We start from the raw sequence: 26,436 nt of genomic DNA, 5'->3' as shown, positions 1-26,436 counted from the left end.
GGTATTGTAATGTTGCTCGGTGAAGAATAAAAGGACAAGCTATTGGTCATGCAATCATGCAATGGAAAGAATGGTATGTAGAATGCTTCTGGGATGTCATGAGAGAGTGGTCCATGGAAGGTAGGAGATGGTAGGTGTCCTGGGTATACTGGTTATAATTCATTAGGGGATGTGGCAAAGGGCAATCACAAATCAAGGATGATGAGTAACAGAAAAAATAGTCTTGTATCTTAAACCCAATGGTAACACAAATAGATCCTTAAGAGATAGAAATCTCAGTGAGATAAGCCAATGATTCAGTTATGTGGATTGAAATAAAGATGGCAAATACAATGTCATCAATTCCATTATTTAATGGCTCTGTATTCTTCCTATGGAGGCATAATGGATCTGAGTAGAATGTAATTTGCAACTTTATTGTAAGAAGTTCCATTCTGAACATATTGTCACATGAGATTTTATCACCTATAGGATAAAGAATGATGAGGATGGTGATCATAGTGCTAATGCCAGTGATGGTGATGCTGAAAGAAGGGACAGCTGCCTTGGAGATGAAATGTGGTTGAAACTTATAAGAAATAGAAATAATTCTGTTCTAACTGAAAGAGGAAAGTAGAAGTAAAAAGCACTAGCCACCTTTTTGTGGCTGAAGTGAAGTGCTTTGGGTGGGATAGTGTAAGAATAGAGTAGTTTCTTGGCTAATTTAGGCAAAAGTTGTACTTTTGCCTTAAGTTGCAAAAAGTAATTGAAACATACTGTCACTAGATAAGGAAACGCCACTCTCTTTAGCCTTTACTTTGCATTCCCCCTATTTAAATTTCCACCACTTACTTCCGGCTATTATTAAAATGGGACCTAGTCCTATTTACTAACCAATCTTAACCTTTAGCTATCTCTTCTTTCTGGGGATGAGAGGAGGACTGTCAATGTGAATAGGAGATACTATGACTTTAAACCAAGAGCTATCTCTTTGTGGGTTATATTCATGACAGTGACTCATATGCAAAACATAGGGCTTTCTGCTATCCCTTCACATTTCTCTTAGCAAAACTCCTCTTGATGTCCATGTACTTACCTCCTTTATTAATGACTTATAAAAGTCAAGAATAAATTAAATTAATAAAGTAATAAAAGAGAAAAAATTAATTAAGACCTTAAAGGTAATGTCTCTGATCTTCCTCTAACAGGGAAAGGGCCAAAGGACTTCAATTCAAAAGACTCCAGTTAGCTTTTAATTTTGTTGTTTGGTCATTTTTTTGGCTGTGTTCAACTCTTCATGACCCCTTTTTGAGGTTTTTTTGGCAATGATGCTGGAATGGTTTGTCATCCCTTTTTCCAGCTCATTTCATGGATGAGAAAACAGTGGCAAACAAAGATAAGTGACTTGCCCAATGTCACACAGCTAGTAAGTATCAGATGCTGGATTTGAATCCAACTAGAGTAATCTCTAATTGTAGTCCTGGAATTCTCTCCATTTCACCACCTCACTGCCCATCAGCACTTACTAAGTGCTTACTATATGCCAGCCAATGTATTATGTGATAAGAATTTAAAAATAAAATAAAAATGAAAATAATCCTTGACCTCAAGGAGGTGACAGTTTATAGGAACTTCAAAGGGTGAAGGGGTGCATAAGACCCAAGTGACATTGAGTATAATGATGATGTCAATAACCTCTACATTTCTTATTTCCTATCTCAATGAAGAGTTCCAATTTATGTACTTGTGGCTAAACCTTGGGAACTACCCACAAAGTGGTCCTATCCTTATCTTCCAGCTGTTTCAGTGGCATTGGAAAACATTCTTGCACCATGGGAACAGTTGAAATCTGAATTCAATGTTTAATGGCAGTCATGGTTGAGTTCATATTGATATTGTGATTCTGGGGCCAAGTGGAGTAGATGCTGTAGCAACTCTGAGCAAGATTTGGGAAGCTGTAACTCAGAGAGAGTAAACATTAGAGAACAATAACTAATGAATGTTTCTATCTGGTGTCTTAAAAAAAGTTGCTTTCCCAGATTGTGTGCAGATATAAAAACTGATGATGACAAGTGAATGTAGCTGAAAAAGAAGGAAAAAAAGAGAAAACTGTTGAATTTACTAATTCAACTACATGGGAGTGGGTGGATTGTGATAAAGGTGTTGTCTACAGGATAAGGACTAGACCTGTGACCTCACTAGGTAAGCAGCTCCTGGACAATGAAACTTTCTACCAATTTGAGTTAAATCAGGTTGAGGGTAACCAGCAAGCCTCAAAACTGTCTCTGAGTTGGTGGGGAGTGGCTATTTCAAACATATGAAGACTTTTTCTGGTGGGATAGGAAGATGGGGTGTCTGAAATAAGTGCTGTGAAACTTGGTTAGAGACTGAAGATGCCAAGGTTATTATTGGCATGCTGGACCATTGTAACTTGACTTTTCTCCTGCAGCTGAACTTCAATGACTCTGGAAGAGAGAGTCAGGCTGATGGTTTTATGCAACTCTCCAATTCACACACAAGTCATGACATCACCCCATGATATCACTGGTCCTCTTCAAAAATGAAGGACAAACAGCAATAAATAGTATCTTAGAGAATTGCCTAGAATAGTGAGAGTTTAGGTAACTTCTCCAGAGTTACACAGCTAGAATCTATCAGATGCAGTACTTGAACTCAGATCTTTCTGGTTCAAAAGCCAACTCTCTGTCCACTATACCACATTGCTTCTATGCCTCTATGATGACAAATATCCAGTTCTGCTAATTTTTTTAAATATTTAGTTGATAGAATTGTGTAATTTTGGGTCTATAGCCAAAGTTCTCTGCCTTTCCAGCACAGATATGACCCCTATCCAAGTGAAAAATATCTTACCCTCCATGGACAGGAAATACCTCATCCACTCATTCTTCTCTGACCATTAAGATTAATCTCCAGAGTTTTTGGCTGGGACAAAGACTCTGCTGTCCCTAGTGGCTTAAAGAGCAGAAGTGAGTTAAGAGTCCAGGGATCATTTGTAACCAAGAGGGAAGAGGTAGTAAGTCAGAATGTGATTACTTAAATTGGAAAATCGCCCAGACACTGTGGATGACACCTGTGTGCTTGCAAATATGAGAGAGGACGAGCAGGTCAGAGCTGTGCACAAACAATCAAATAAGATGCTGAAGAGTTTCACTTGGTGCAGATGGGACATTTTCTGTGCTCTGTGGTTAACAAAATATTCCTAGTAACTCCCTCAGGTCTTTTTATTTTATTTTATTTTTACAATTATTTCAAGTCTAAAAGCTGAGCAGTTCTCTTGACACTCTTTTTGAATAGACAGTCTAAATCGTAAGTTCAAAAAGGGTCCCTAACATCAAGACTAAGACAAATAAATGTAATGTTGGAAGACTGAGATACATCCTACATACATACATGCATACATTGGAAGTCTGCAATGCATCCAGAGTTTCAGAGATGGAAATGTCAGATCATCCAGCCCAAAACCTTTATGCATAGATGAGGAAACTTAAGTTTCTGGTAGTTTAAATGACTGCCTCAAGGTCACACAATCAGTATGGTTTAGAACAATGATATCAAATGCAAATGGAAATGGAGGCTTCAATACCTACCAACTTTGTTCTAAATGTAATGTTATTACAGTTTGTTATATTTTCATTTATTTTGTTAAGTATCTTTCACTGACACTTTAATCTGGTTCTGGCCAAACTCATGTTTGACTCCTCCAGGCTGAGGTATAGCCTGGACAAGAAGCTTGGATTCTGACTCCTAGGCTTTGTCCTTTCTCCCTAAATCATGCAGACTTTTCCCTATCAGTGAAAGACTGTAAGTATAAAATTATTTAAACAGATGTATTATGGCTAAGATCATAGTTAGGTTTTTAGTGAAAAAAGCTGCTAGGGAGTAGAGAGTGCTAAGAATCACACCATTTTTAGCCAATCTATAAACTTCAACTTGACTGTTTGTACTCTAAAGGTGAGAGCCTTGTCCAATGATTAATAACTGGACACACTGCTAGAGGTGTCAACATATCAAGCCTGACTTTCTCATTATAAATGACACCAGAAGAAAGAAAGAAGTTATAGTTAAGTGGAAGGGTGACTCACAAGTAGTCCTGAGAGAAAAAGAAGAGTTGGCACAATTGGTTTTTAATCACATGCTCAAAGGCAGTAAGAAACACTTCAAGGTCATAAGTATTTGAAAAAATACTAACCATAAAAATAATTACAGTTTATGCGCCAACATTGGCTATAGAGTGAAGAGGTAGAGAAAGTCTAAGGATAATATAGTGAAATACTCCCTTGAATCAATAGACATACTTGGTGACTTTAATGCAAAGGTGAGGATGGTGAGAAATAAATGAGAAAGCATGGGTCAGGAAGAACAAATAAGATGACAACAGTTTGAAGACAACAGAGAAAGCTCATGCCTTTACATAATGGATACTTTCTTTAAGAAATGGATTATTAGGTATCTGGTACCTAATAATCCATTTCTTAAAGAAAGTATCACTGTAACTAATATCACAAAAATGGAAATTAATGTTATTTTAATAGAATGGAAAAGTCATTATCAATAGAGGAGTCATCCTGATTCACATCTTTGTTCAATTGATAGTATACAATTCAAACAAGAATTGATCATGAAAAATGAGTAATGAATAAGAGGAATGAATGAACATTTATTACAATAATTTTACTCAGAAATGTAAGTGATGTAATCAATTAATATCATAAGAAGTCCCAAAGAACACAAAGAGTACTGTATTTCCCAAGTGGAGAGAGATACTGGACACAGAAACATTGGATTAGAATATAAACTCACTTGTAAACCTTATAAAGAAAGAAGATAGATAATTATGAGTAGTATTATCTTGCAAAGTTGATAAAACCAGTGGAAGGATATCTAACTAAACAAGGGCATGTAAGAATAAAAATGGAAGGAGAATAACAACAATAAAAAATAGAAATAGAAAAGATTTTTAAAAATCAGAATTTTTTTCATAACTAATTACAATGGATATATCACTCTTGGACTTTAACATCAAAATACCAGCTGTGGTTTTTAGGAGAGATAGAAATGGCACTAAAGAAAAAAGAATATGTCAATACCAGTTGGAAAATATATATGAAGATGTGTGTTGGAAGCAATGTAATAGCAATGGCTTTGTGAGATATTTATTGAGGGGAAACTCCCAAAATCATGGGAAATTTTTCAGACTTTATAAATAATGAAAATGGTAATAGAGACTACATCAACAATTACTGAACTATCTACTTTCATATGTATGAGTATGTGTATGTATATATGCATATATGTATATATATATTCCTTATAAAACTAATCTATACACATTAATATTTAGGGCATTTTTGATAAAGGTATTGGTAGATAGTAAGAAGATTTGAACAAACAATATCCCAAAATAAATTAGATGTTTATAATTTTTATTTATATTTATTTTTAATAAATTTATATTTATAATTTTTATTTAATTTATTTTTAGTTTAATTTGTAATTTAATTGATTGAAAGATATAATTTTTTTTAATTACAAAAAAGTAATTTTACTTGGAAAAGCAAAGCTTTGCCTTAGCAGATATGATCCAACATGTTATCTCCTCTTCATATAGCAAAATCATTCAAGATTTCTTGAAAGATAGAATAAATAGAAATAACTCTCTGATCAAAAGAGTATTAAAATTTGAAGATGTTTTGGCATTCATGAAAAAGATCCAGAAATGTCTAATATGAAGAAGAATTTCTTGTTGATAACAAATTCTTCTTACTGTGTTTTCCAGATGCTTGGGATAGACACTCTCCTAACTCACTGATGGGTTTGAGGCTAATTCTTCCCAGATAGTTTTTTACAGGGGTAAAGGAGCTACTCATGTTACCACTTTTTGGAGCCAGAGGTGAGAATTGAATTAAAGGTGGACCCCAAAGGTTGATTTGTGGCCCTGAAATCCCTCATACCAGAGGTGCTAGTCCTCCATAAATATCCTATACAACCCTAGGTATATGGTAGAGAAATACAAAGATAAGAATGATATTATCCCTGTACTATTTTTGAATTAGTTGGAAACATTACATAGACATAATACATTATATATATATATATATGTATACACACATATATATATATATATATGTATCCTTATACAAATAGTAAGTGCTTAATAAATTCTTCATCACTTATCATTCATTCACAAAAAGTGAATATAAGGAAATTTTTGTGGGAAGGAAGAATACCAGTAACTGAGTACTGTGGGAGAAAATGGAAGCTCTCCATCATGCAGATAGATAAAGTTCTGCTTGAACTAAAAACATTTTCTTTGAGATTTTCCTTCTTTCCTAGCAGATTTTCAACTATTATCTAGTAAGGAAGTAGTTACTTCCTGTCTTTACTTTCACCAGTCCCTGTTCAGTGCCGGGGGCACCTAGATTACTCCAGATGTTTCTCATATATGATTTGAAGGTTGCCACCTTTTCTCTGCCTGTTCTGACTATGTGGGATAATTCAATTTAAATTAACTATTAATTTATTAATTTCCTATTATGTATAGAGGACTGGAATAAGATCTGGGGAAGAGATGAAAAGGGCCTTAGAAATCATCTAGCCCAACCCCATCATTTAACAAATGAGGAAATTAAAGCCTAGGGTTGTTAAGTGACTCAGAGAATAAAGAAAGAAAAAAGGCTATTGAATTTTGCAATTAGGAGATCATTGCTGATCTTTGAGAAAGTAATATTATTAATAAAATGAGAGCTGTAGGAACCAGTTTACAATATGATGAGGAGAGAGAAAGTGGTAAGTCCTCAAGCATAGAATTTTTTCCCCAAAAAGTTTGACTCTGAAGAGGAGAACAGAGATGGAACTACAGCAGAATTGGAGAGAAGGCTCATGAGGAAGCATTTTTTTTTGGATCAGGGAAACCTTAAATTCATTTATAAACAGATAGGAAGGAACATTATAGAGCCTCTGATTGATGATGTATGAGAGATAGAAGGGAGGATTGCTAGATTGGAGTCCTGGAAGAGGCATGAGAGATGGGATAATAAGACTAAGAGACAGTGTAATATGGTAGAAAGAATATAGGGTTTGGAGTTAGGAGACCTGAACTTGAATAAAGGCTCTAATATTTACTAGCCACATTATTATGGCTTAGATCCTTTACCTCTTGTGGTCACATACATATATTCATACATACATACACATCCATTCACAAATGCATATACTACACTAAGACTTTTGGGAGACTGTGTAGGTGTGCAGTGCTCATGTAGACAATGCCAGATTCCAATGAGTATGAATAATGAATTTCCTGAAGTGGCCACACATGTTTAAATTTAAATTATTCAATGTTATAATTACATAAAATATAGTAACTGGTTCCAGTTCAATAGAAATATGCAGCATAAATTCAAATAATGCAAAAACTTAAGGGGATTCATTATTACAGTAATTGTAACCCAGCTATGTATCAACACTTTTCTTGTTATCTAAATCATCTCTCATGATTTCTCTCTCTCTCTCTCTCTCTCTCTCTCTCTCTCTCTCTCTCTCTCTCTCTCTCTGCTTCTCTCTCTCTCTCTGCTTCTCTCTCTCTGTCTCTGTCTCTCTGTCTCTGTTTCTCTCCCTCTCTCTTTCCCTTTATCTCTCTCTCTCTGTCTCTGTCTCTCTCTCTCTCTCTCCCTCTCTCTCTCTATGTCTTTTTCTCTCTCTGTCTCTGTCTCTGTCTCTGTCTCTGTCTCTCTCTCTCTCTCTCTGTTTCTCTGTCTCTCTCCATCTCTCTTGCTCTGGTTTTGGCTCTAGTTCTCTGTCTTTCTATCTTTGTCTCTGTCTGTCTGTCTGTTTCCCTCTTTATGATTTTTATCAGTATAGGGAACTACTAGTGTAAAAGCTCTTTGTACCAGATATAGATTGGCAACTTGTTAACCTATAGACTTAAAGAATTACCTAGGATACTGAGATATTAACTAACTTGTCTGTTGTCATACCATTATGGTAACATGAGTAAGAGGAAGAGGTTGAACTCAGGATTTTGTTACTCCAATCCATCCCTTAATTTACCATGCCATATGGATTATATTACACATGGCAGTACTTATATTTCTGCCACAGGTGTTTGACTATTATCTGTCTTAAGTTTAGATGGATCCCACTCCTGGAGAAAAAAGGTGATGGAACTTGGGAAAGTCTTCCCATATTCCAGTTTTCTGAGGGACAATGAAACATTCTTAAATAGAATAGGGTGTTCAGTGGGAGGAAAAATAAAGAAAAAATTGAGCAGGAGATTTTATTCTTGTCAGAATACTGAAGAGTAGAAAATTTTTAGAGAAGAAAAGAAGGGGAAGGACAGTCATACAGCTAAAGCTTAAAAGCCGATATGAGGCTCTAGGGTGGTGTTTCAGAATGAGAGTTGCACTTCTGTTCCATGACTTAAAATGTAGACACAATAGTTTATTGACCAGAAATGATTAATAATGTAATAATACATTCAAAAGACTTTAAACCACAGAGTTTGGGATAGGGGAAAGACTATGTATGTACAGAGTCCTCCATCCCAGTTAGATACTAGAGAGTCAGTCAGTAAGTAAACATTTATTAAGTGCTTAACTATGTGCCAGGCACTGTGCTAAGTATTGGGGATATAAAGAAAGGCAAAAGACAGTTTTGCTCTCAAGAATAGCTACAACAAATGAGGACAGATAGCAGTTGATACACTCAGTTCACCAGAGGCAAAGTCCAGGTAAAGAGTTAGTAATAAAATCCTTTGATCTCAAATTCAATACAGAAGTGCCAACAGATCCTAACAAAAGCAAGGTCCTAACAGAAAGAAGCAAATTTGACTACCTAAGAATTTGATAAACCCTATGACTAAATTCAAAGAGTATTTATATCTTATTTAGAAGCAACAGGATAGGTAAAAAGAGATTGGGTAAGACACCACTGTTTTTTTTTTTAAAGAGGTAAACTTAAGTGAAGAAATCCAGGACCCAGAGTGGCAGAAGCATGGTGTAAAGTATTTAGGTGAAGGTCAGAAGTAATTTTATTTTTATAGTATACTACAGACTATTTGGACAGAAAGAAATATATGAGAAATTTAGAAAACAGTTGACAGACCTAGCACAGAGGCATGACATACTACTGTAGTAGTCATGGAAAATTTCAATTATCCAGACATCTGCTATACCTCCTCTGCCAAAAGGGGGGAAGTCAATAACAACAATAGCAGCCTTTAGTAATAATTTAATTGTCTAAAAATAAAGGAACAAAGTAGTATAAGTTCTATCCTGTATCTAATTTGTACTAGTAGGAACTGTTTGCAATAGTGGAAATGGTGTGAAACTTGGGAGGAGATAACCACTCCTTCCTTGAATTTGTGACAAATAAGAGGAAATCTGAGAATAGTATGGCATTCACACTAGTTATAGGGGAAGAGGATTTCAAAGAGTTTGGAGGAAAGATAGGTAGGATCCTGTGATTTAGAACTCTATAGAAGATATTAGCTCTGAAGGGATAGAGATGTGCAAAAAAGAAATAAAAACATAAAGGCAAACAATCCCAATAAAAAGGGGAAATGTCCTATTTCTGAAGAGATTTCTGGGAAACAGCAGAAACTAAGCAACCAATTAAAACTTAAGAAAGACATGTCCAAAAAATTAGGAAAAGAGAATGAATGTGTTATTGTTTAAATTACAGACAATTGAAGAAGGGATAAGACTATTGCTTGGAGTAGATAGGATGATGATAATTCACAGCAGAGAAGATAAAACTATTCAATGCTACTCTTGCTTCCCTTTTCTTGGCCAGGGAAAATGATCTTTGTCCTGGAAATAATGGAACAAAAGTAATTAACATGAGTTGATACCTATGATAATTATAGACATAATAAAAGAGAACCTAAATATCCATGATGATTTTCAGGTTACCTGATCCACTTGAACTTCATCCTTAGGTACTGAAATAACTAGCAGATTTGTGACTGTCAGTGATAACTGAAAGACATCAGAAAACAAATATTTTCAAAACAGGTAAGAGAATAGAGACTTGAAATTGACTTGGGATTAAATTCTCAGGTAGATTTTATAAAAATAGTGAGCATTTAAAAATGGAAGCAATGGTTTCAAAGAGCTAACATGGCTTCATCAAGAGTAAGTCATGTCAGATTCACCTCATATCCTTTAGTAATGAGACAACTAGCAGATGAGGAAAATTTTGTGGTTCATTTATATTTGGAAAGCTTTTGATAAAATATCTTGTACCATTCTCTTGAAGGACATGGAAAGATGTAGATTGGATAATACAAACAGGTAAATTAAAAACTGGTCAGATGATCAGATAGAGAGAGGAAGTGTTAATGATTCAATGTCAACATGATAGGAAGAAATTCTTCAATGGACCTGTAACTCCATTGCCCTGCTTCCCTTCCCCCCTCAAAAAAAATTTCATGCTTTGTCTTGGGTTGCTGAACATTTTTTATCTCTGATTAAGATAAGGACATAAATCATGCTCACCAAATCTGCAGAAGACACAATAGAAGAGCTAAACAATTAAACAAAATCAAGCTCCAAGAGTAGATTGAAAGGCTGTAGTATTGGGCTAAATCTAAAAAGAGGAAATTACTGTATTGATCTCTAGGCATTCCTTGCAGCCTTACATTTTGATGTGAACAATAAAATATTACTACACATTGGAGTAAAAGGACAATCTGAATTAATGAACAACTAAATTGTGGAAGATTAAAAAAAACCTATTATATATTTATTTTTAACATTCTTTAAAAAAAAACTCCAACAGTTCCAAATTCTGTCCCTTCCAATGCACCTCCACCAGATGAGAAGACAAGCAAAAGGATAGAAATTATATATATGAAATCATGTAAAATATATTTTCATGTAATCCATATCACAAAAGAAACAAAAAAAACTAAAAAAAGCAAGAAAATTATACTTCAATTTTCATTCACAGTTCATCAGTTCTCTGGAGGTAGATAATATTTTTAAAATCATGAATTCTTTGGAACAGTCTTAGATTATTGTATTGAATAGAATATTCAAGCCTTTCAAAGTGGATCATCATTATGATATTGATGGTACTGGGTGCAATAATATGCTGGTTCTTCTTACTTCATTTTGGATCAATTCATGTAGGTCTTGCTGTTTCTTTTTCTTCTTCAATCATCCCTTTGCCATTTTTTTAATAGTACACTAGTATTCCATCACGACATGCCAGAATTTTCAACCATTCCCCAACAGATGAACAAGCCCCCCAAATTCTAATTCTTTGCCACTACAAAAAGAGTTATTACAAATGTTTGTTGTTCGAATAGTTCCCCTTTTCTTTCTTTTTTGGTTCAAATCTTGTTAACTAACAGACCTGCTGAATCAAAGGGTATGTACAATTGTATGGTCCTGTAGGTATAGTTCCAAATTATCCTCAAGAATGATTGGGCCAGTTCACAACTCCACCAACAGTTTATTATTGGACCTATTTCCTTCATGCCCTCTAGCATTTGTTATTTATGAGAGGTGTACAATGGTACCTCAGCATTTTTTTTAATTTTTAAAAATTGTTTTAAAAATTGTTTTTTGATTATACATGTGTATTAACTTTAAAAATAAACACTTCTTTATGAATTATACTGAGAAATCAGAATAAAAGGGAAAAACCACTAGAGAGAAAAAAACCAGAAAAAAGAGGTGAACATAACATGTATTAATTTACATTCAGTCTCTATAGTTCTTTTTTGGAATGCAGATTGTGTTTTCTATCCAAAGTTTACTGAGATTGTCTTTCATAGTTGATCATCATACAATCTTGCTGTTACTCTGTACAATGTATTCCTGGTTCTACTTGTTTCATCAGCATCAATTCATGTAAATCTTTCTAGGTCTTTCTAAAATCAGCTTGTTCATCATTTTTTATAGAAAAATAATATTCCATCACCTAAAAATACACAACTTATTTAGCCATTTCCTAATTGATGGGCATCTACTCATTTTCTAATTCTTTGCTAACACAAAAAAGGGCTGCTACAAACATTTTTGCACATGTAGGTCCCTTTCCCCCCTTTATGATTTCCTTGGGATACAGACCCAGTAGTGGTACTAGTAAGTCAAAGGGTATGCATAGTTTTATAGTCCTTCGGGCATAGTTCCAAATTGCTCTCTAGAATGGTTGGATTATTTCACAACTCCACCGATAATGCATTAGTGTCCTGGTTTTCCCACATCCTCTCTAACATTTATCATTATCTTTTTCTGTCATCTTAGCCAATTTGAAAGTCATGAGGTAGTATCTCAGAGTTATTCTAATTGACATTTGTCTAATCAATAGTGATTCAGAGCTTTTTGTGTATAGTTATAGAAAACTTTGATTTATTTTTTTCTGAGAACTGCCTATTTATATGCTTTGACCATTAATTAGATTGTTTTTTTATTTTTATAAATTTGACTCAGTTTCATATATATGAGAAATGAGATCTTTAACAAAGAACTTTGCTGTAGAAAATTTTTGATATTACTGCATGATCTATGCCACCTTTTAGCATAATGAACTTTCCCTGATAATCTCATTTAATTAGGTCCATTTTTGCTCATGCTTTGTCTGATATCATGATTGCCACCTCTGCCTTTTTAATTTAGCTGAGGTATAATAGATTCTGCTCCAGTCCTTTAATATAATTCTGTGTGGGAGTTTCTATTTTAAGTATATTTTTTTGTAAATAATATATTATTGGATTCTGGTTTCTGATCCATTCTGCTATCAGCTTCCATTTTAGGGGTGAGTTTATTCCATTTATATTTACAGTTATGATGACTAATTGCCTATTTCCCTCTCCCCCGGTTTTTTGCTTCTCTTCCTCACTTGCTTCTGTCACTCCTCAAAAATCTGTTTTGCTTCTGATAACTGTTTCCTTTAATCTGACTTCCCTTTTATCTTCCCCTCATACTCCTTAACTCCTTCCCTACTATTTCCCTTAAGTAAGCTGAATTTCTATACCCAATTGAGTATCTATGTATATACTTATTATATATGTATATACATATACGTTTCAATGAACCAATTTTAATAAAATGAGGTACAAGCCTTGCCTACACCCCTATTTTCACCTCCACTGCAATAACTTTTCCTTGCATGCCTCTTTGACGTGAGAAAAATTTCTCCATTTTACCTGTCCCTTTCTCCTTCTCAGAGTGCATCACTCTTTTTTCACCACTTCATTTTTTGAGGTCATTCCTATATAATTGACTTATATTCATGCCTTTTGTGTATGAAGACTCCTTCTGAGTCTCCTAATAATGATAAAATTCTTAGGAGTTGCATATAACATCTTTCCATACAAGAATGTAAGCAGTTTAATTTTTAAATTTTTCTTATGATTACTCATTCATGTTTATCTTTTAATATTTTTTTCTTGAGTCTTGTGTTTGAATGTCAAGAGCCTCATGATTCTGGGGATATATGGATCTATAGAATTAGTCTCTTGGATCAGCCTCTACCTTCTGAGATCCTCTTCCTTTTTCTCTTGCTACTGAGATTCCTAGGATTCCAATCACGTGAATGTGATGTAATAGAGTTGGCTGTTGAAGTATGGTTTATCTGTTTTTGATTTCCTATTCATACTCATGGAAGTAAAAGGAATAAAGTCAAATATATTATACAGTTATCACAAGGGCTACAATCCCATAGCTTTTCTCAGACTTAGCTAGCTCTAACTAATCTACAGGTCTGCCCCCCACCCAATGGAGGCTTTCATCTGGTGTTCTTAATATCTTACAGGTATCATTTGGGCTCATGGTCGATAATTCTTATGTCTCTCAAGGGGAGATTGTTAATTTTTCAGTGTGAGCATTTGTACCTCATTAATTAGCAAACACTACAAATCAGAGCTTGATTTACTATTTTATTGATTTGTCAAGATTAAAGAAAGGGATGGTGAAAACATGAATAATGCAGATTAAAACTGTGTCAAGCATACATTTCCTCACCCCCTGAGAGCCAGTTGTTAAACATTTGCTAGCACCTCACAGCATAAAACCCACAAGTTTTATTGGTAGAAAACCTTAAATAGGAAGTAATAGTCCCATAACTACCATTATAATCTCTCAGGAGATTGCTACTTAAAGACATGATGCAATTTGCAAAACTGCTGAGGAAGAATTTTATATTTTATCTTCATTGTATTATGTTAAAAAATTCCTTCCAGATCCATGTTTTCTGGCAAGCTGAGCCAGGACCTGAACTCATCTTCCTGTAGGTGGTGTTGTAATGGATGTAGGGGACACCTCCCATTACATATTCAGCAAAGAGGAGACCCAGGAATTTTAAGGTCTTAAACCTCTCAGTCTCAACACATCCATTTTTCGGGTCTCTGTGTGGTCACCTTAGGTCAGAGAAGAAAATTCAATGCAGAGGCATCAAGGCCCAGGCTCAGCTCACTTAGCAGTGCTTTGGCTTCCAATGTCCCACAGGAATAATTGTCTTACTAAGAGATCAGAAAAAAGTCACCCTTTTTGGAACTAATGGACAGTCCCAGTCACATAAAACCACTGATAGAGGTAGTGGAGAGAGCTGGAAACTCTCTGAAAGCTATCTTACAGAGTATCCTGGTGCCCCTTTCCTTCTCCCTCCTAACCCCTTTCCCACAGGTGCTTGACTAAGGGATAGTAGAAGATTTTTGGTGTCATATCAAAGCATCAAGTCCTTCAATAGTGAGCTATACATGTCCTTGGAAGTTGTCTGAGGCATATTCTATAAAACAGCTCCTGCAAGCCTATCTATTCACATTTTCCATAGGAAATGTGTTTTACTCCCTATGTTCTATTAATTTTTTATGACACACAATAGCCATGTGTTCTAATATAAAAAAAATTGGTATATATTTGTCATGGAGAAAGGAAAAGGTCATTCTCTTTGGAGTGTCTGTATACAATCAGACATAGAAATAGAGCATGAGGTTTTCTAAATCCTTTGAATTTATAGTTCTATATCAGGTCCTATACCCTTAGTCTACCACTCTAGTCAAATTCCACACATATCATGGTGGATTGGCATTCAAAATGATATCACAGAGCTGGGTCGTTGAACTTCTGGTTACTAACCCCTCCTTATTGCCCATGGAGAAATATAAATTTCCTGGGCAGAGGCAAATATTGTCAACTTCTCTGTTTATTATTTTAGTGAAATGTAAGGAGTTTATAATGTTCCCCCTCTTCCTTCTTTTGTCACCTCCCACTTCCAAAATTTATATGAAGAAGTGATGTTTGTAATCAGAAGCAAAAGAAAACTTATGTGATCAGAATTCCAGAATTTCTCAGAAATCTCTACAGTTATTTCACTATGGTTTAGCAGAGCCATATAAAGTCCCAAGATTTTCCCTAATTTTTCTCTCCCTCCCCAATACACACACACACACACACACACACACACACACACACACACACACACACACACACAGAGACTCTTTTGCAATCTGGCGTGATTGACTGAATGGCCTGAGCTTTGTAGATATGTCTGCCCTCATCTCTGTCTCAAATCTTAAGGGACATGCAACAGGGTGAGATTTTAATGTGATCATGGCATTACCATGTGGTCTATCAACCATCATTGGCAGCATTTGAGAGAGCCTTGAAGGGGTTTTAATTGGCAAAGCTTTAGCAAAATTTGCAAATTAGAGATCTGCCGGCTGATGTTATGACAATGTCTAAACACTATCAGTGTCATTTTAAAATGATCTTTTGTCAATACAACACTCTTTTTAATTAGCCCAGAAAATGTGGGTCCTGATAGGAAATAGCACATAGTTTCAGATGATTTGTTCCTAGATTTGTGGAGTGGTTAGTCTATTGTTAGATATTGGTTCATATTTCATTTAGAAAAATAAGAAGAAATATAGCCATCGAATTTCCTTATCCTAGATCCAGTTTGGACACATAGTCTAGGAATCAAATACTTCTCTGAGATCTGATTCTAAAAAGGGTGTCAAGGAATTTACAAAGAACCAGAAGTCCCCGGAACTTTACTGCATGGGTTGAATGACTAATATATAGATTTAACAAATAGATTTAAACTGGAGGTATTCTTTAAGGTGTCTTTTAGCTTGGTGTGATAGAAAAGCCCTTTGCTGGGATTCAAGAGAATTCTAAGTACAGCCTTAATTGGCTTGGTGCCTTTGAGAAATAATATAGTATTTTACATAAAAATATTTTCACAGGCATTATTTCATTTGCACATGTATCCATGAGGCAACTGGGAATGTATTATTATATTGTATTGCATTCGCATTCATTATATATACTATATACAATATTTTATAGAGGGAAAGAATGACACCCAAGCTCAGATTGGCTAAGTGACTTATCCAAAGCTACATATCTAATAAATAAAACCAAGGTAGAAAATACAAAGCTCATGATAAGATGAGGCCAGTTAAGGACAACAAAAAGAAATATTTTACATATGCTATATGCAATAGGAAGATCAAAGAGGAACTGATTGCTTGAAGGAAGATAGAAAAATGATAATGGATCACAGAAAGAAAGCAGAACGATCAAATTTTCCTTCCTCTCTCCCTTCCTCTTTCCCTTTCTCCCTTTCCTCCTCCCTCCCTTCTCTCCTCCCTCCCTTCCCTCCTCTCTCCCTTCCTTCCTTCCTTCCTTCCTTCCTTCCTTCCTTCCTTCCTTCCTTCCTTCCTTCCTTCCTTCCTTCCTTCCTTCCTTCCTTCCTTCCTTCCTTCCTTCCTTCCTTCCTTCCTTCCTTCCTTCCTTCCTTCCCTCCCTCTTCTTACTCTTCCTCCTCCTCCTCCTCTCTCCCCCTTCTTTTCCTTCTTTTTTGACAGGGATTTGAAACCTAATATAAGTGAGTTGGTGAGAGAAAACCTAACTATTCTCATTAAACTTAACTCATAAGGATATAGAAATATAAGTGAAGTGAAATAAATTGTGGATTGATTATTGAATGGCTATTAATGATCTGGGAAAAGTTGTAGAGAAGAGGAAAGGTGCTGAAAGATTAGAAATAGATAAATTTTCAAAAGGGGGGCAATTCTTTAAATTATAATGTCAAATTAAATTATTAAATTAAATTAATTAAAACTGGAAAACATTTGAGATGCCATTTGGTCTGATGCTCTCAGATATTGTAAAGAAACCAGGTAAAATTGTAATGTTATTATAGAGTTGCTTCAATAAGATATTTGACCTCTTCCAATAAGTAGGTCCCAACATCCACAAAGGAAAAACAAAAAAAAATGCCTATCATAAAGCAGCTTTTTGCTCTAGTCCATCAGTATATATCTTGTATAGGCACTGCAGATGGATAATATGCTGAGCCAAGAATTGAGTAGGAGGAAGGGAGCAGGTGAAATTATATTTGGAAAACTGTGGAGCTCTTTCAGTGATCCCAAGCTGTTTCCTGACCAAAACAGGTAAATAATGGCCTACGCCCCCACCCCCACCCCAAACGTTGTACTTTCAATACTAATATTGTCCTAGTGGTGCTATATAGCTATGAGTCAGACTCTAAAGGAACAAAACTCCAGGTGACCCAAGGAGACTGCAGTATATTAACCTGCAATAACTTGTATATGGGAAGTGGTATGAAATAATAGTCAAGAGATGTATGATCAATAAAAAGAACTGGACTGATAAATTAGTGAGAACAAGTTATAGCATATTGATAAAACAGGCTGAGTGTTACAGTGGAATATTAAAAGATAGCAATGAATATGTCCAGTTTTTCGGGTAGATGTTTCATGGGGGAGTTATAGGGAGAATTTGGACAAGAATCATATAGAATATTAAGGCATAAATGAATTGTCATCTTCACCAATGATTTAATGATGATGACCCACTGAATGTTTGACCAATGAAATATTCCCAGAGTTGAGATGGTTTCTGGGGACACATCAAAAAGAGAAATGATCATGTAAAGTTGGTGCCTTTATCATACAGAGCAGGTCATACCTCACTGACTCCATTTTCCTTTTTTGACAGACTTAATTCACTGATAAATCAGAGGAATCATATATTTGAATTTCAGAAAGTGATTAGAACAGAAGTTTTTCACCTATTTTGTGTCCTGGGTCACTCAGGCATTCTAATGAATTCTAATGGACCTTGTTTCAGAACAGTGCTTTTAAATGCATAAATAAAACATACAGGATAATAAAACAAACCAATTTTATGGAAATATAGCTATCAATATGTTTAAAAGATAATTTTTTGGACCTCATGTTAAGAACAAAGTATTTTTGTGGATAAGAGCAAAGGATATGATATCAATCAGTCAACCAATCAATAAGCATGTATTTACTACTCACTTTGTGCAAGGCACAGAATATTGCTGGAAATACAAAAAATTAGAATTCTTAAAGAGTAGGGATTTATATTTTAAATATACTTATTTATATAAGTACAGATCAAATAAATACATACAGAATGAATTCAAAAAGTCAAAAAGAACTTGTCAATGAGGTTTGCTAGATAGTACAGTGTATATATAGTGTGCTAGGCCTAGAATCAGAAAGACTCTTTGTAAGTTCAAATCTGACCTCATCGATACTTACTAGATATGTAATCATGGACTAGTCACTTAACCTTATTTGCCTCAGTTTTCTCATCTGTAAAATTAGCTGGAGATGGAAATGACAAACTGGGTAGTTTCTTTGCCAAGAAAACCCCAAATGGGATCAGGAAGAGTGGAACACAACTTAAAAAGGACTGATCCACTACAACAAACTTATTAATCACCTATAGTGTGCCAGATATAGCACTAAATTCTGGAATAAATATATGGTAATTAAATAAAAGGGATTAGAGTGGCAAGGATCTAGTATTTGAGGGGTAGATTAGAAAAGGTTTCTTGTAGAAGGCTGTAGAATGGTTGATAGATAGATTTGAACTCAGAGAGTGATAATGTAAAGATCAATCTAATGTGGTATTCTTATATATATATATACACATATATACATATATATATACTTATATCATTATATATATAATGTGGTAATCTTATTATAATGGGAAATTAGTACTAGAAGATAGAATATATTTTAGATACCTTCATTTTGTAGATGGTGAAATTGAGGTCCAATGAGGTGATTTGCTCAATTGTCTCACAGACTAAAGAGGAAGATATTCTGACACAAAACTCAGTATTCTTTTTACTATATCATATGGATGCTTGTGCCCCAGGGATCTATATATAGTTCCATTAAATTCCACTTCAAAATAAATTAATTGGATGAAAGTATGGATAGAATGGTGATTAAATTTTCAGTTGACAAGAGATGGATAGCTAATACACTGAACAATGGAATAAAGATTCCAAAAGATCTTGATATTGTAGATTAATGGATTAAACTCAATAAGATGAAATTTAATAGAAATGTAAAGTCCTATCCTTGGACCCAAAAAGAAAATGAACTTCAGAAGTACAGAGTGAAGAAAGTATGCTTAAAAATAACAACAAATTAACCTGGAAGAGTTAGCTAATTGCTGGGCCAATATAAGTCAGCTGTGTGATGTGGTACTGTAAGAGCTAGTGCAATCTAGGACAATAATCAAAGAAACAATGTGAACAAAATGAGGGAAATTATATAGTATGTCTCTCTCCTGCCTTAGTCAGACAATACATATAATGTTGAATTTAGTGCTACATTTTAGGAAATATATTGACAGGCTGGAGAATATTTATAGAAAAAGAATCAGAAAGATGAAAACCACAATTCTCAGAAGGATCCATTCTGGGAACTGAGTATATTTTTGGTTCATATAAGAGAAGATATGAGGGAGGGGATCATGAAAGTGATTCCTAAATATTTAAGGGACAGCCATGTGGAAAAGATATGGGACTTTTCCCCCCATATATATATATATATATATATATATATATATATATATATATATATATATACATATATATATATATATATATATATATATATATATATCAGAGCTAGGAGCAATGAGTGAAGGTTGCAGAGGAATAGATTTTGAGTTGACATAATGAAAAGCCTAATAATTTAAGGCGGAAGGAATGCTCTGTAAAGTGATGAACTCCCCATTGCTGGAGACTTCTTGTTGGAGATGGTATAACAAACAATTTTGAATGGTTATGAATTGGATTAGGTAACTTCTGAGATCCCTCCCAATTCTGATATGACATGTTTCTATAATACAGTGGTCTTCTCTGGACCTCAGCTGCTTCAACTGTGGAGTAAATGGTTGTACTGGATAATTTCTAAGTTCCCTTAGAACTTAGATTCCATGAATCTTCTGATTTTGGGCATCTGGCTGTTCTTACTCTTGGGCTATACCAAACAAAGGAGCACATTATGTTGCTCATTACATTGATATGAAACAAAAAATGCCATCCTCCAAAGGTTGCCAAATGATTCCCCACTTACTGATGAGTACGTCATGTATTTATACACATATGTGTATATAGTAATACATACATGTGTATTTATATATGTATATGTGATACACACAGATGATATATGTATATATATGTAGGTATATGATATATGTGAATGTATATGTATATGTGATAACACAAATATTTTATATATACATATGTGGGTGAGTAGATTATGTATGTATATCACAGCATATTAGCTCCAATCCCTAGACCATTTGTCCTGGCTCACCAGACTGGCACCGAGCCGTACATGACAACCCTTCTCACTCACTCACTCACAGAAGTACATGCTGCCAGCCAAAAAGAAAACCACCTTCTTCTGCTCCAGATACATTGGCAAGCCGCTCGGGTGCTCAACACCCTGTGGGTGCTCAATCACTGTTTACTGACTGGCTGTCTGACTGACAGAAGCAGAGCTGTCCCTCCTTTAATCTTTCATAGGATATCAGGAGAAGGGTCAATTCATTTGAATGTGAAGTAAATATGAGATTCTGAACAAATTCTTGGCTCTGACCAAGTGTGCTAAAAATGCATCAAGGAGCATTTTTTTTCCTAGTATGAATTTCTGCCCCAAAGCATGAAATTCAACTCAAATTCAGCTCAGACTGTGGGACAGGATGCCAGACGGCTGCTAAAATGGGCCCTTTGCATTGCCTATTTCCTTTTGAAAATAATCTATGACCTATCCACCTGGACTTCTGATGGCAGGCTTTCCATTCACTCTCAACTTTTTCCTGCCTTACTAACTAGAAGAAAACTATATTTAAATTGAGGAATATCTCTACCCATGACTTATCCACATAGTGGAAGGATGTCAAGTTTTACTGAATGTTAGCATTAAAGGAACCTTAGGAGTTATCATGATACGGTAGAAAGATAGCAGCATTATGGAATCAGAAAACCAAGTTTCAAATGTTGGTTTTTCTTTTCCTACTTGTATGATCTTACCCAAGTTATAGATCTTTTGGGACCTCAATTTTTTTCAGTCATAAGATGTACAGGTTTTTAAGGTATTTTCCAGTACCAAATCTGGGCTTCAATGTTTTAATTTGTGAAATAAGTAGGATTCTCCTTACATCCAGATAAGTGAGTAGGATTCTCCTTATATCTAATAAAACTGATCAGAATCACACAGTGAGTTAATAATAAGTGAATAATAATAACCCAGTTTCCTGGGCTCAGTTAGATGTTTGCTTGATTGAACCATAATAGAATTGTAAAAAAAAAACTGATTCAGGATTTGGGGCATATTATTTTATCTATTTTTGTGTAGAAAATAGCCTTTTCATTCTTTTAAAATTTTATATCTAGAGATCGTTTTATCCCATCATCTCACTTACAAGCAAATAATAATGTGACTTGCTTGTTGTTCTCCCCTTCCTCTTCCCTCTACTCCCCATAAGAGCTCCTTGAAAACAGGGATTTTTTTTTGCCTTTCTTTCTATCACTCTAAGACTTAGCACAATACCTAGGACATAATATATGCTTAATCAATACTTGTTGACTTGACAGGTAGTAAATAGAAGATAGAGGATTTACATAAAGTTATGTTATTTCCATGTATCTATTTTCCATGTCATAGATGATTCCACTTGAGGCTAATAAACACTGGCTTCATGACTTAATTGGATTTTGTGACTTACATTTAATAAAGTATTATCTGTTATCAAACATTAAGCCATGAAGTCTGCAGAGGAGCCATCATGGTCTCCTATGTTTTTTTTGTCAATTTTGGCTAACTCTGGTACCATGGGGCAGTGCTGGCTTTATATAGTAGGTTGTTATTAGGTCTTATGATTTGAGAGTATCTGAAAGATCCTCTGTTCCAAATCATCCTTTCACTACATCCATCGGAGTGCTAGAATCATTAGAAATAGATTTATTGACATTCATGCACTGAGTTCAATGAAAACAACCCTGAGAGAAATAAAAATCACGACTCACTAACACTTTAGCAAAGATCAGTACAATAGAGTGTAAGTTCCTTAAGGGGAGGGATTTTTCATTTTTGTCTTTGTGTTGTAAGCATCTAAAACAATGATTGGTACATAGGAGGATGGAGATAGAGCTTTTATTAAATGCTTACTATGTACCAGGCCCTGTGCTAAGTGCTGGGAAGACAAATACAAGCAAAGTGGTCTCTGTACTCAAGTAAAATTTATTCTCCTGGGGCAGGGAAGAAGACAATACCCTGGAGGTAGTTAGAAAGCCAAGAAGAAAAAGGGAAAGGGAAAAAGGAGGCAACAGAGTTTGGAGAGAATACAAGCATGGATGGGGTGAAGCATGAATGGGACTTTTCTTAAAATGGGAGTCCCAAGGAAGAAATCTCCAACAGTAGAAGAGAATTTCAGAACAAAGTTTCTTCAGAATGGTAATAAAGCAGGCAGGAGGTAAGAGGTGAAAGGAGGAGAAGGGGGAATAAGAGAAGAAAGAAGAGGAGGAGAAGGTGGAAGAGGAGGAGGAGAAGGAGGAGGAGGAGGAGGAGGAAAAACAGAAGGAACAAAAAGAGAAAGAGCAGGAAGAAAAAGAGAAATGCTTCTTGATGGATAGATTTTAAGGTCACTAGATTACAGAAATCATTTATTCAAATCCTCTTACTTTGTGGATAAGGAGACAAGCCCAAAAAGGAAAAGATGAAAGCCTTTGGTAAATTAATGGCATAACTAGGACTCAAACCCAAATTTTCTGACTTTTCCTAGACCTACTCTGCTAGAAAAGAATGAAGAGATACCAAAAAACCCCACATTTGGATAGAAGGAGATTGATAAGAAATTGGAGAGAGATTTGAAATATGTGGCATTGTCAGAAAGGGCAGACCGGAATTTGAAAGTGAAAGAAAGGCATGTGGTCAATGGTTACTTGGGGTGAGCAATGAAAGAAGGAAGAAGGATAAAATTGGGGAACTGGAGGGATTGAAGAAAAACTGTGATTTTGCCTGAGTTTGAATTTGATTAAAAGTCAAGGTGTCATTGAGGTCTGAAGTATGGCAGTACATTATGCTGCATGGATGAAGCTACTTTCTAATAAAAAATGTGAAATGGATCCATGGTAGAGTATTCAATTTAGAGGCTGGTTTCAAATCCCAGCTTTTCCCTTATTACCCAGGTGACCTCAGTCAGGATATTTTTCTTTCTTGAGCCATAACAAAAATGAGGAGTTTGAACTGCTTTATCTCAAAGCTCTTTTTGCCAGTTCTAAATGTTAGTATCTCTGGCCAAAAAAGAATTTCTGATTGCCAAAAATAGCCTCAAGGAGAGATTACCTAAGACCTGTCTTCACAGTAGATTCATTTTGCTTTTGTCAGTGTAGCTTCAAATTGATAAGAAATTGTTCAGATCACATTTTTGTTTGTTAAGACAATAGAAACAGCTGGAAAAAATCTTTTGAACTGTTTCATCCCAATCATCGTGCTCTGATCCTTGAGTCATTGGTTATCTTGAATCTACCTGAAAACAAATGTATACTGTAAAGACCCAGCTACAGTTAAATAATTTCTATCCTCAGAAGTACAGTAGGGGAATGTATATGTTCTCAAATAAAAGAAAGTTAGCAATAAAGTGAGCTTTGTAATTGAATCTGGTTTCTCCAACTTTTCAGGGTTGATGTGAGGACCAACTGAAATAAAATGCTTACCCCAGTCTTGGTCTATAGTGGGTACTTTCAAAATGCTTGTTTACATCTTTCTTTGCTGCTCCCTCTCTCCTTGGTATAGTCTATTGTGATAGCACTGTTAAAGTCCTGGATTCATCTTTGTGGGCCAGGAATCCTGACTCAATTCTCTGGCCATGGCTTGCCTACTTGCAGAAGCATTTCGCGAGCCTTTTTAGAGATATTATAGCTGGACTAATAAAAAATAGCTCATAACTATATTTTGTTTTAAGGTTTGCAGAATGCTTTCCCTAAAACTCTGAGAAAGGTAGTAATACGTGTATTATTAGCCTCATTTTACAGGTAAGGAAAATGGAACTCAAGGAAGTGAGATGAATGTCTATAGAAGGTATTGTATCTATTTCTAACCCAAGTATATAGATCCAAGGTTTAGTATTTTTACTTCACTCTGACAATGAAAACTCATTCACACTCTTATTCCTGGGAAAAATCAAATCAAACCAAACCCTCTAAGGGTATATGTCCCATTAACCTCACCTTTGTAAATGAAGGACAACCTAATTTTCCCTTTTGAAAAGGAAGATAGGTTCTAATGGGGGGAAAAGTTGTTTAAGGTCATAATAAATTCCATTAAATGTTGAAACATATTCAAAAAAGAACTATCTTTCTTGTTTGATATATTTTGATTTTATTTTCTAATTTTCTAATGTATCTTTCTTCCCTTTGCGTCCCAAAGATCCATCCCTTGTGACAAATGATTGCACTAGTTCACAGCTTTACCAACACTAAATTAGTGAAACTGGGTTTCCATAACCTTCCAACATTGAGTATTCCCACCTTTTGTCATCTTTGCTAATTTGCTGATTATAAGACAAATCTCAGCATTGTTTTGATTTGATTTTCCTTATTATTAGTGATTTATGATATTCTTTCCTAGAGTTATTAATAGTTTTCAATTTTTTGAGAATTGTTTGTTTATATTTCACTACTTTTCCAGAGGGAAATAGCTATTTATTATTAGGCATACTTAGAGCCTGGGCTCTGCTCTATGGAAAGAATAACCATTTGTCCTTTTTCTGGTTAATAATAATGCACACTGGGACATACCTAGTACAGGTCCTGTGTATATAATGTTCTTGGTCTTATATTTGTGTTAGTTCCCTATATAACTTTTCATATCGTTAGCAAAGACATTTGATGCAAAGATTTTATTATCCAATTGACCACTTCTTTTTCATCCTAGTTGTACTGATTTTGTTCAGCAAAAGCCTTTCAATTTCATATGGCTGAAGTCACCAGGAAAAAACCTTTCTTTTTTATTATTTTTTATTATAGCTTTTTATTTACCAGATATATGCATGGGTAATTTTACAGCATTGACAATTGCCAAGTCTTTTGTTCCAATTTTGCCCCTCCTTCTCCTCACCACCTCCCCCAGATGGCAGGTTGACCAATACATGTTAAATAGGTTAAAGTATAAATTAAATACAATATATGTATACATGTCCAAACAGTTGTTTTGCTGTACAAAAAGAATTGGACTTTGAAATAGTGTACAATTAGCCTGTGAAGGAAATCCAAAATTCAGGTGGACAAAATTAGGGGGATTGGGAATTCTATGTAGTGGTTCATAGTCATCTCCCAGAGTTCTTTCGCTGGGTGTAGCTGGTTCAGTTCATTACTGCTCTATTGGAACTGATTTGGTTCATCTTATTGTTGAAGAGGGCCACATCCATCAGAATTGAGCATCATATAGTATTGTTGTTGAAGGATACAACGATCTCCTGGTCCTGCTCATTTCACTCAGCAGCAGTTCATGTAAGTCTCTCCAGGCCTTTCTGAAATCATCCTATTGGTCATTTCTTGCAGAACAATAATATTCCATAACCTTCATATACCATAATTTATTCAGCCATTCTCCAATTGATGGGCATCCATTCAGTTTCCAGTTTCTGGCCACTACAAAAAGGGCTGCCACAAACATTCATACACACAGGTCCCTTTGCCTTCTTTAAGATCTCTTTGGGATATAAGCCCAGTAGTAACACTGCTGGGTCAAAGGGTATGCACAGTTTGATAACTTTTTGAGCGTAGTTCCAAATCACTCTCCAGAATGGCTGGATATATTCACAATTCCATCAACAATGTATCAATGTCCCTGTTTTCCCACATCCCCTCCAACATTGTGCATTATTTTTCCCTGTCATTCTAGCCAATCTGACAGGTATGGAAAATATCTTTCTTATAAAGGATTAGTGACAATAATTAAAATATCATTATAAGTAATAATAGCTCACATATATAGAATTGTTAATATTTATATAGTGTTTTAAAGATTGCAAAATGCTTTATAAATTTGTTGTTTACTATAACCCTGTGAGGAGAGTGCTGCTATTATTATACTTATTTTACAAATGAAAC

General features: G+C 35.0%; 1 long non-coding RNA gene across 1 annotated transcript in view; it reads left to right on the top strand.

Moving 5' to 3' along the window:
- The first annotated feature begins 8,266 nt into the window (after positions 1 to 8,266).
- Positions 8,267 to 26,436, top strand: part of LOC141554378 (uncharacterized) — a 155,243-nt gene continuing 137,073 nt past the window's right edge. The window contains exons 1-2 of the long non-coding RNA XR_012485857.1: positions 8,267 to 9,015; positions 9,938 to 10,013. This is a non-coding gene — a long non-coding RNA (uncharacterized LOC141554378). The remainder of the gene's footprint in view (positions 9,016 to 9,937; positions 10,014 to 26,436) is intronic.

The sequence above is a fragment of the Sminthopsis crassicaudata genome, chromosome 1, assembly GCF_048593235.1.
Source record: "Sminthopsis crassicaudata isolate SCR6 chromosome 1, ASM4859323v1, whole genome shotgun sequence".
NCBI classification, from domain to species: Eukaryota; Metazoa; Chordata; class Mammalia; order Dasyuromorphia; family Dasyuridae; genus Sminthopsis; species Sminthopsis crassicaudata.
Note: the sequence above shows the minus strand (reverse complement) of the source record. Positions and strands in the feature narration are given on the sequence as shown.